Source organism: Strongylocentrotus purpuratus, unplaced genomic scaffold (assembly GCF_000002235.5).
Source record: "Strongylocentrotus purpuratus isolate Spur 01 unplaced genomic scaffold, Spur_5.0 spur5_contig_843, whole genome shotgun sequence".
NCBI classification, from domain to species: domain Eukaryota; kingdom Metazoa; phylum Echinodermata; class Echinoidea; order Camarodonta; family Strongylocentrotidae; genus Strongylocentrotus; species Strongylocentrotus purpuratus.
Genome location: NW_022145550.1, coordinates 530228 through 541275, shown reverse-complemented (window position 1 = coordinate 541275; position 11048 = coordinate 530228).

Here is an 11048-nt window from a genome sequence, read left to right as displayed (position 1 = left end):
GCATACATATTCTGTTTAAGCATTTGGATAGGCCTCAGAATCTGCCAAAAGGCTAAGATTATCCGGGGACCGCATCCAGTTGAAGGCTTCATTCTCGCAATTTCGTTTATTTCTAGCTTCCTCCCCCCCCCCCCCCCCCCTCCCCTGTAAAGTCTTTGATCTGCCCCTGGATGTATGGCCGGGTAACCTGGCGCTACAGTCGTTTGTAGAAAAAAATGTTGCTGGGCGCTGTCGCCTGGTTAATGACTCTAACCACAAAAAGTAGGTCTTAAAATAGCGTTAATGACTACTGGACGCAAATCAAACACATGTTGGATGTGATACAAAAACGGGTCAATACATATTGCATCATTTTTCCAAAACTGGTCAATGACTTTAATGTCGCAGCTCGTATCGGGTGTACAAACATAACAACTTGCCACCTGTCTATGATGACCTTTTTATACAGAACTCTTCTATGGCAAGAAATATAAGTATAGCTAAGACTTTCTTACAAAAACGGAAAGCCTTCAATTGGCCTATATGTTATGGAGTCATGTTCCACCTGATATAAATTGTCCTTTATTGTATTCATTGAGGCTAAGTTAAGGTTATTCCTGATACTCAAGTAAGGCCATCATTATTTTTTTTTAAACATTCACGGAAGCACTCCCCCCCCCCCCGTCTTTGATATTTTCTCCCTCTTCTTTCTCGTTATTGGTACCCCCTCATCATTTGACTTTATATTTACCTTTGATTGTATAATGTGTTATTATTATTGGGGGGGGGGGGGGGTAGTCCGACTACCCTTTCTACCTTTGCTGATTTGTTTCTATTTCAAACATAACTTGGAGTCGTTTTATTGCATGTATGTATTTGATTTTATGTATTTTCCTATATGTTTGGCATTTGTGGAGAAATACATTGAATTGCATGGAAGTTCAATGGCCTGCTTTCAAAAGAGTATGTATACAGTATATGTATAAGTATATTACCTACTTTATTAATTATTAACAGTGGGTAGGATTGTTCATGAGGATGATGAGAAGAGGGAGGGCATAGTGATGTAGACTGGAATTGAATGGATAGGGGATAGTGGTGGTGGTGGGGGTGGCGTTATTGGAATATAAAGGAGTGTATATTACCTACTTCGTTTCCACGTACCCCCCCCCCCCATCCACTAGCTCTTTACCCGGGGTGACTACATCAGTATGCCCACACCTTCATTTGTATCACCCTAAAACAATCTATAGTAAATGAAAAAATGAACAAAGTAGGTAATAGACACTAATTTGTACCCCTTAACGCCCCCCCCCCCCCAACAAGCCCCTAACCATCCAGGCTACATGACTTTGCCCTCCCTCTTCTCATCTCTCATCACCCTCAAACAATCCAAACCCACTGTTCATTGACCAGAGGCTATAGGCCGCGACGTGGATCTAGTCTTCGTATCGTAAACGCGCCTGTTGTGCGGGTGTGCACGGTACAGGTTATTCTGGTTGAATAAAATTTGTGTCGAATAAAATTTGTGTCGAATGAAATTTTTGTCGAATGAAATTTTGGTCGAACAAAATTTTTGTCGAATGAAATTTGTGTCGAATAAAATTTGTGTCGAATGAAATTTTTGTCGAATGAAATTTTGGTCGAATAAAATTTGTGTCGAATAAAATTTTTGTCAATGAAATTTGTGTCGAATGAAATTTTTGTCGAATGAAATTTTGTCGAATAAAATTTTTGTCAATGAAATTTGTGTCGAATGAAATTTTTGTCGAATGAAATTTTGTCGAATAAAATTTTTTGTCGAATAAATTTGTTGACAAATACAATTTTTGACGAACAATGTGTCGAATGAAATTGATGTCGAATAAAATTCTTGTCAAATAAAACTTGTCGAATATTTTCTGAAAGTGTCGAATATATACATTTGAGTGAAATATATTTTTTGAAAGTGTCGCATATATTTATTTGTTTCCCTAAAGGCGTGCCATACAAGGGTGTATTCCTCTTTTGTTATGTACATAACAAAAGAGGAATACAGCCATATAATGATACTGAGAATCATGACGCCTACTACTTTGAAAACATTGAGAATGGCTGTGTAGAAAGACATATTGCCCCCAGGGGTAACATAAACTCACCCTTGACCATACGAAATTTGAAAGGAAATGGACATGAGAAAAGCACCTAACTAGGAATAACAAGCACTACGTGCAAAACGAATGCGATTTTCTGACGAAGATAAGAAGAATATTTATGGGGCAGAATGTGAACGAAAACAAGGCAATGACGAAGGTCGTCATTGCAATAACATGCAGCCTTTTCACACACAGCTAAAATTCATCGTATCTAGAGATGATTAGTATAAACGTGTTTAACTCAACAGTTTTAAACATGTTTATAGTAAATTTTCCCTGTGTGAACATCGTTTATACGATGTTGGGATAGATAATAATTTTACCCCCCCCCCCCACCCTGAAAATGATCTCCCCCTAAAAATTACCCAACTTATTATCGGGGTTGACTTCCCCTTTAATGAACAGGGGGTATTGTTCTTGGTTGTCCCGGGGGGGGGGGGGGTCAATGTCCTATATAGGGGTTAAGTTTCAGAGATGGGGGTAATCGTCATCGGGGGTAATTTTCTGGGCGTAGTTTGAGTCGTCGAGGGGTAATTGTCATTTGGGTAATTATCCTTGGGAGTAGTTTTCTGGGGTGTAATTGTCCTTATTATGATAGGCGAATAAGGTGGGAGGCCGGGATTGAAGCCCCCCCCCCCCCTCCCCCCGAAGAATGTTGCAATGATGTTTGGCCGTTCGTTCGAGCAACCGACAATTTCGGGTAACGATGTGGTCTATTGATTTGTAATTTAATGTAGGCCTACTAGTCATGAAGTTAAATTTTGTGACAAAATTAGATATGATTGATATTAAGAAATGCTTGAAGTTCGGTTCTCCGACAGTGATCCCAATGACAAAAAATAGGTCCGGCTTTTAAAAAAGTTGCCAGGGTTGGTATAGATTTGCAAAAAGTTTGTATTCATGTTGTGTCGCCTTTTAATCCAGCGTCGTGGCTTTGTAGCGAAAAGAGTGCTTGTTTATAATACGATACAGGATGTTTCTTCGATTACACCCCTCCTTTTCCCCATTTTTCTTTTAGTCTCCCTCTTCAATTTTATATCCTTCTTTCTTAATACTTCTATGCTTTAGGCTATAATTATTTTTCAATTTTTTTTTCAATTGTTTGTGTGTTATCTAATTTTACCAACATGACCAACATGAATCATGACATTTTCGCTGCCATAAATTTCCCTCAGTTGACTGTGAATAAAATAAATATAGGGGTAGAAACTAAAATCCCAGTCTGTTGTTTCATGTGAAATAAACCTATATGAATAGCTATCGAAAGAGTAGTATAAATAATACATTAAGGGCATACGCCTGTCAGGCCTTTCAAATTGCTAAGGTGATTCTTACGTTGTTAGTTTTGCGAAAGTTTTATGGCGAATAAAAGGTGAACATTTTTCATCTCTATCCATAACATAAATATCTCTCGGCAATAAAATGAATGAATATTGAATAAATATATAGATGAATGGATGAATTTAACATGTAGCATTATGTAGAAAATGTGGGGGGGGGGGGGGGGGGGGGGTGGGGGGCAGTGGCGGATCCCGGGGGGCCCGGCCCCCCCCCCCCCCCCCTTGAGAAAAAAAATCATGTAAAATCACGTGATTTTTACCTTTTTGGGGGTTGGGCCCCCCCCCCCTGGCGCTCAAGGGGGGGGGGGGGGGGCAAATTGAATTTTTTTTGAGGATCAAAAAAAAAAAAAGTGTGCTCACCCCCCCCCCCCCCCCCCCCCCCCCCCCCCCATGGAAGTGAATCGACGACTTCGTTTTCAAGATCATTTCGGAAAGTTTTATCTTTCAAGTTGAACTATTATTATTGAATGCATAAAATACTGCATAATTTAGAACAACTAGAAAACAAAAAACACAACAACTTGAAGTCTTGAACAAATAATCAAACAGGAAACCACATTTGCGTCACATAGGCCTACCCTAAAATTGTAATGATGATGATTAAGACGATGTCGGCGATGATGATAATTCCTATGACGAAAATGCTATGCTTTTCCAACCAATATCCTAAAAATATACGCTAATTTATTTTTTAATCAAGATTTGAGAGATGTCGAGAATAATTTGCAGTTTAAAAAAAAAATTAAAAAAATGAAGTGCCATTACTCTCTTTCCAAAGTGTTTACTTTAATAGTGGTAGTTTTTTTTTGACAAAATGTTGTTATTGTGGATTTTTTTTTCTTCCCCTCTCCCGATTAGCGATAGAACACTGAAGATTTGACTGAACACATTATTAAAACATCATAGACAAGTCGCAGGATTTTCCAAAGGCAGTAAAAAATTGTTTTTCCAGATCAGAAACTGATAAATAACAGTGCACTTGCATTAGGCCTACAAAGGCAAGGGAAGAAATAAAGAAAGAAATATCAATTATCAAAATAACATGTAGATCGAATTCTACTGGGAAGCAATTTGATTTGGCCTAACGTGTACCCGAGATGTTTCCTTTTTCTATACTTTTGATGCGCGCCCACCATCGGGCGGAATTAGGGCGGGTCTAGGCGGAATTAGGCAAGGAAAATGCCTCACGCAGACGGCGCGCTACGGACAATCGCTTATGATTTCGGGCGTAAGAATGGCATAGCTAGATTTGCTAGAATTTCGGCAACAAATTGGTATACATTAGCGCCTGTATAATTCCTTTTCAGAGAAGTTATCTGAGAAAAACTGCCCATCGGGCGGAAACCGGGCAGGGTACGGTACCGTATGCATGTATTATGCACACATGTTTTTTTTCCTATGCGGCCGCGTGCTGTGCAGGGCTTTTCGTGGAGGCAGTGTAAATCTGGGAGTGCAATTTACTCAGAGTTAAAGGTATTACAAAGTTTTGGGAATATTTCATCAGGATTGGATCATGAAATTTAAAATTTGCATTACTATTGTGAAACATAGTGTTAGAACACCCAACTCTAAAAAAATTGGGCTCTAAAAAGCTTTTGATTTGGAGTAATTAAAATTTTAAAAAATAAAAAAAAATTACCGGTACTCCCGGTAAATTTGGTATAGCTCCCTCTCAGTTCGAAAATTTACATGTCATCTGAACAGCATAACACATATATAGCACTATTGTCAATGTAGTAATTAACATGTTTTGACACCAAATCATATTACCAGACTTAAACAATATATATAATCATAAAGATAATTATTTTAAAGTCGAGTTGCCTTAGTGTAAGATTTTTATACTGTCTCCCAAATTTGAAGAAAAAAAACACTTGTCTGTACACTGCAATCGCTATATAAATTTTTATAATCGATCGGACCGCCGCCATCTTATTGTACTTACGTACGTTAGTCTATGTATTTCCTGTGCGGGCCGGAATATTCTGTGTTGTTCTCTTCAACTCATTTTTCCATTTCCCTCTCTTAATCGTTTCTGTGTTTTCAACTTTGAAATACATTTGTTATTGCTCGACTTTGATAATATTGTTGTTCGTCAGCTCTCATGTGAACGAACGCACACATTGCCTGTATTTTGGTCAAGTCAGTCAAGTGGTCGTGATGACATGATCTGGCATCCCTGTGCATTATATTAGGCCTACGTGTAGTACATGTTACGTGTGTACGTGTATTAGTCTATGTGCCGGATTGGCCCGAAGAATTTCCTAGCACATTTTTTTTAGGGATGATCTCAAAATACTCCCCAAAGCCGTTGTACAGGGACAGTTTGGGTAATCATTTATAGAGAGAACGTAACATTATTTATTTTGCATTTCTTTATTAAAAATAAGGAAGATACGTTTAATCTTACAAACGAAGATTAATCAATAATAAGGTTGACTTGACGTTTTCCCGAACAGTCGATCATGTGTATACTGCACATTCTTATTTTTAGATCATCCCTTAGTAAGTTCACGAGTACGTTTTGTTTATCCTGCTAAATGACCTCTGGTAGAGGTCAGTAATTGCTACACGTGTTGGGCTAATCTCTCTCTTTCCGTATAATTGAATTATATCCTTCGCCCCCCAACCAGGTCCATGTTATAACTCAAGGAGTTACTACATGTAGTAACTCCTTGTTATAACACTCTCCCTTGAAATTCTCTCTCTCACTCTCTCTGTCGCTTCTATATCACTCTCATCTCCCCCTCTCTCTTTTGTATCTCTCTTTTGTATCCCTCTCTATCCCTTCTCTCCTTTCTCTCTCTCTCTCTCTTCTCTCTCTCGCTATCTTTATTTCTCCCATTTTCTTTCCCTCTCTCTTTATTTCTCTACCCCATACCATTCTCTTTTGATGTATATTGTATATATAATTATATATATCTGTCTGAGTGTCTCTCTCTCCCTCTCATCGCATCACCTCGTTCATCCCCTTCTGTATCATATTTCTATATCCATATCACTTGTTAGTCTCTCTCTCTGTCGGTCTGTGTCCGTCTGTCTGATGACTGTCTCTCACTTACTATCACCATAGTAGGTCAATGATATCAACCCTTCATCTTTCTTTCGCTCCAACTTTCTCTCTCTCTCTCTCTAGAAGTTCTCATTCGCGTGATATAGGACCATATCATTTTTGTTTAGGGTTATAGATGAGGATGATATAAATATATGACAAAGATAATAATAATCACAATAACGAGAGAAGTTCTCATTCACGTGATAGGACAGTAATTTTTGGTTGGAGTTTATGACAACAATAATAATAATCACAAAGACGATAAGAGTTCTCATTTGCGTGATAGGACCATATTTCTTTTGACGGGGTTATGTAAATGAGGGTGATATAAATATATGACAAGAATAATAATAATCACAAAGACGATAGAAGTCCTCATTCGCGTGATAGGACCATATTTCTTTTGTCGGGGTTATGTAAATGAGGGTGATATAAATATATGACAAAGATAATAATTATCACAAATGCGAGAGAACTTCTTATTCACGTGATAGGACAGTAGTTTTTGGTTGGATTTTATGACAAGGATAATACTAATCATAAAGACGATAGAAGTTCTCATTCGCGTGATAGGACAGTATAGTTTTTGGTTGGAGTTTATGACAAGGATAATAATAATCACAAAGACGATAGAAGTTCTCATTCGATCGATAGGACCATATTTCTTTTGTCGGGGTTATGTAAATGAGGGTGATATAAATATATGACAAAGATAATAATTATCACGAATGCGAGGGAACTTATTATTCACGTGATAGGACAGTATAGTTTTTGGTTGGAGTTTATGACAAGGATAATAATAATCACAAAGACGATATAGTTCTCATTCGCGTGATAGGACCATATTTCTTTTGTCGGGGTTATGTAAATGAGGGTAATATAAAAATATTACAAAGATAATAATTATCACGAATGCGAGAGAACTTATTATTCACGTGATAGGACACTAGTTTTTGGTTGGAGTTTATGACAAGGATACTAATAATCACAAAGACGATAGAAGTTCTCATTCGATCGATAGGACCATATTTCTTTTGTCGGGGTTATGTAAATGAGGGTGATATAAATATATGACAAGAATAATAATAATCACAAAGACGATAGAAGTCCTCATTCGCGTGATAGGACCATATTTCTTTTGTCGGGGTTATGTAAATGAGGGTGATATAAATATATGACAAAGACGATAAGAGTTCTCATTTGCGTGATAGGACCATATTTCTTTTGTCGGGGTTATGTAAATGAGGGTGATATAAATATATGACAAAGATAATAATCATCACAAAAACGAGAGAAATTCTCATTCACGTGAGTGATAGGACAGTAGTTTTTGGTTGGAGTTTATGACAAGAATAATAATAATCACAAAGACGATAGAAGTTCTCATTCGTGTGATAGGACCATATTTCTTTTACCGGCCGGGGTTACGTAAATGAGGGTGATATAAATATATTACAAAGATAATAATTATCACCAATGCGAGAGAACTTGTTATTCACGTGATAGGACAGTAGTTTTTGGGTGTAGTTTATGACAAGAATAATAATAATCACAAAGACGATAGAAGTTCTCATTCGCGTGATAGGACCATATTTCTTTTGTCGGGGTTATGTAAATGAGGGTGATATAAATATATGACAAGAATAATAATAATCACAAAAACGATAGAAGTTCTCATTCACGTGATTGGACAGTAGTTTTTGGTTGGATTTTATGACAAGGATAATACTAATCATAAAGACGATATAGTTCTCATTCATGTGATAGTACCATATTTCTTTTGTCGGAGTTATGTAAATGAGGGTGATGTAAAAATATTACAAAGATAATAATTATCACGAATGCGAGAGAACTTATTATTCACGTGATAGGACAGTAGTTTTTGGTTGGATTTTATGACAAGGATAATACTAATCATAAAGACGATAGAAGTTCTCATTCATGTGATAGGACCATATTTCTTTTGTCGGGGTTATGTAAATGAGGGTGATATAAATATATGACAAGAATAATAATAATCACAAAAACGATAGAAGTTCTCATTCACGTGATTGGACAGTAGTTTTTGGTTGGATTTTATGACAAGGATAATACTAATCATAAAGACGATATAGTTCTCATTCATGTGATAGTACCATATTTCTTTTGTCGGGGTTATGTAAATGAGGGTGATATTATGACAAGAAAAATAATAATCAAAAAGAAGATAGAAGTTCTCATTCACGTGATAGGACAGTAGTTTTTGGTTGGATTTTATGACAAGGATAATAATAATCACAAAGACGATAGAAGTTCTCATTCGCGTGATAGGACCATATTTCTTTTACCGGCCGGGGTTACGTAAATGAGGGTGATATAAATATATTACAAAGATAATAATTATCACGAATGCGAGAGAACTTATTATTCACGTGATAGGACACTAGTTTTTGGTTGGAGTTTATGACAAGGATAATAATAATCACAAATACGATAGAAGTTCTCATTCGCGTGATAGGACCATATTTCTTTTGTCGGGGTTATGTAAATGAGGGTGATGTAAAAATATTACAAAGATAATAATTATCACGAATGCGAGAGAACTTATTATTCACGTGATAGGACAGTAGTTTTGGGGTGGAGTATATGACAAGAATAATAATAATCACAAAGACGATAGAAGTTCTCATTCGTGTGATAGGACCATATTTCTTTTTGTCGGAGTTATGTAAATTAGGGTGATATAAATATATATGACAAAGATAATAATTATCACAAAAACGATAGAAGTTCTCATTCACGTGATTGGACAGTAGTTTTTGGTTGGATTTTATGACAAGGATAATACTAATCATAAAGACGTTAGAAGTTCTCATTCATGTGATAGGACCATATTTCTTTTGTCGGGGTTATGTAAATGAGGGTGATATTATGACAAGAAAAATAATAATCAAAAAGAAGATAGAAGTTCTCATTCACGTGATAGGACAGTAGTTTTTGGTTGGATTTTATGACAAGGATAATAATAATCACAAAGACGATAGAAGTTCTCATTCGCGTGATAGGACCATATTTCTTTTGTCGGGGTTATGTAAATGAGGGTGATATAAATATATGACAAAGATAATAATTATCACGAATGCGAGGGAACTTATTATTCACGTGATAGGACAGTATAGTTTTTGGTTGGAGTTTATGACAAGGATAATAATAATCACAAAGACGATATAGTTCCCATTCGCGTGATAGGACCATATTTCTTTTGTCGGGGTTATGTAAATGAGGGTGATATAAAAATATTACAAAGATAATAATTATCACGAATGCGAGAGAACTTATTATTCACGTGATAGGACACTAGTTTTTGGGTGGAGTATATGACAAGAATAATAATAATCACAAAGACGATAGAAGTTCTCATTCGTGTGATAGGAGTGCACCATATTTCTTTTTGTCGGCGTTATGTAAATTTGGGTGATATTATGACAAGAAAAATAATAATCAAAAAGAAGATAGAAGTTCTCATTCACGTGATAGGACAGTAGTTTTTGGTTGGATTTTATGACAAGGATAATAATAATCACAAAGACGATAGAAGTTCTCATTCGCGTGATAGGACCATATTTCTTTTGTCGGGGTTATGTAAATGAGGGTGATATAAATATATGACAAGAATAATAATAATCACAAAGACGATAGAAGTTCTCATTCACGTGATAGGACAGTAGTTTTTGGTTGGATTTTATGACAAGGATAATAATAATCACAAAGACGATATAGTTCTCATTCGCGTGATAGGACCATATTTCTTTTGCCGGCCGGGGTTATGTAAATGAGGGTGATGTAAAAATATTACAAAGATAATAATTATCACGAATGCGAGAGAACTTATGATTCACCTGATAGGACACTAATTTTGGGGTAGAGTATATGACAAGAATAATAATAATCACAAAGACGATAGAAGTTCTCATTCGTGTGATAGGACCATATTTCTTTTTGTCGGAGTTATGTAAATTAGGGGGATATAAATATATATGACAAAGATAATAATTATCACAAAAAAGATAGAAGTACTCATTCACGTGATTGGACAGTAGTTTTTGGTTGGATTTTATGACAAGGATAATAATAATCACAAAGACGATATAGAAGTTTTCATTCGCGTGATAGGACCATATTTCTTTTGTCGGGGTTATGTAAATGAGGATGATATAAATATATGACAAGAATAATAATAATCAGAAAGACGATAGAAGTTCTCATTCACGTGATAGGACAGTAGTTTTTGGTTGGATTTTATGACAAGGATAATAATAATCATAAAGACGATAGAAGTTCTCATTCGCGTGATATGACCATATTTTTTTGTCGGGGTTATGTAAATGAGGGTGATATAAATATATATGACAAAGATAATAATTATCACAAAAACGATAGAAGTTCTCATTCATGTGATAGGACCATATTTCTTTTGTCGGGGTTATGTAAATGAGGGTGATATAAATATATGACAAGAATAATAATAATCACAAAGAAGATAGAAGTTCTCATTCGCGT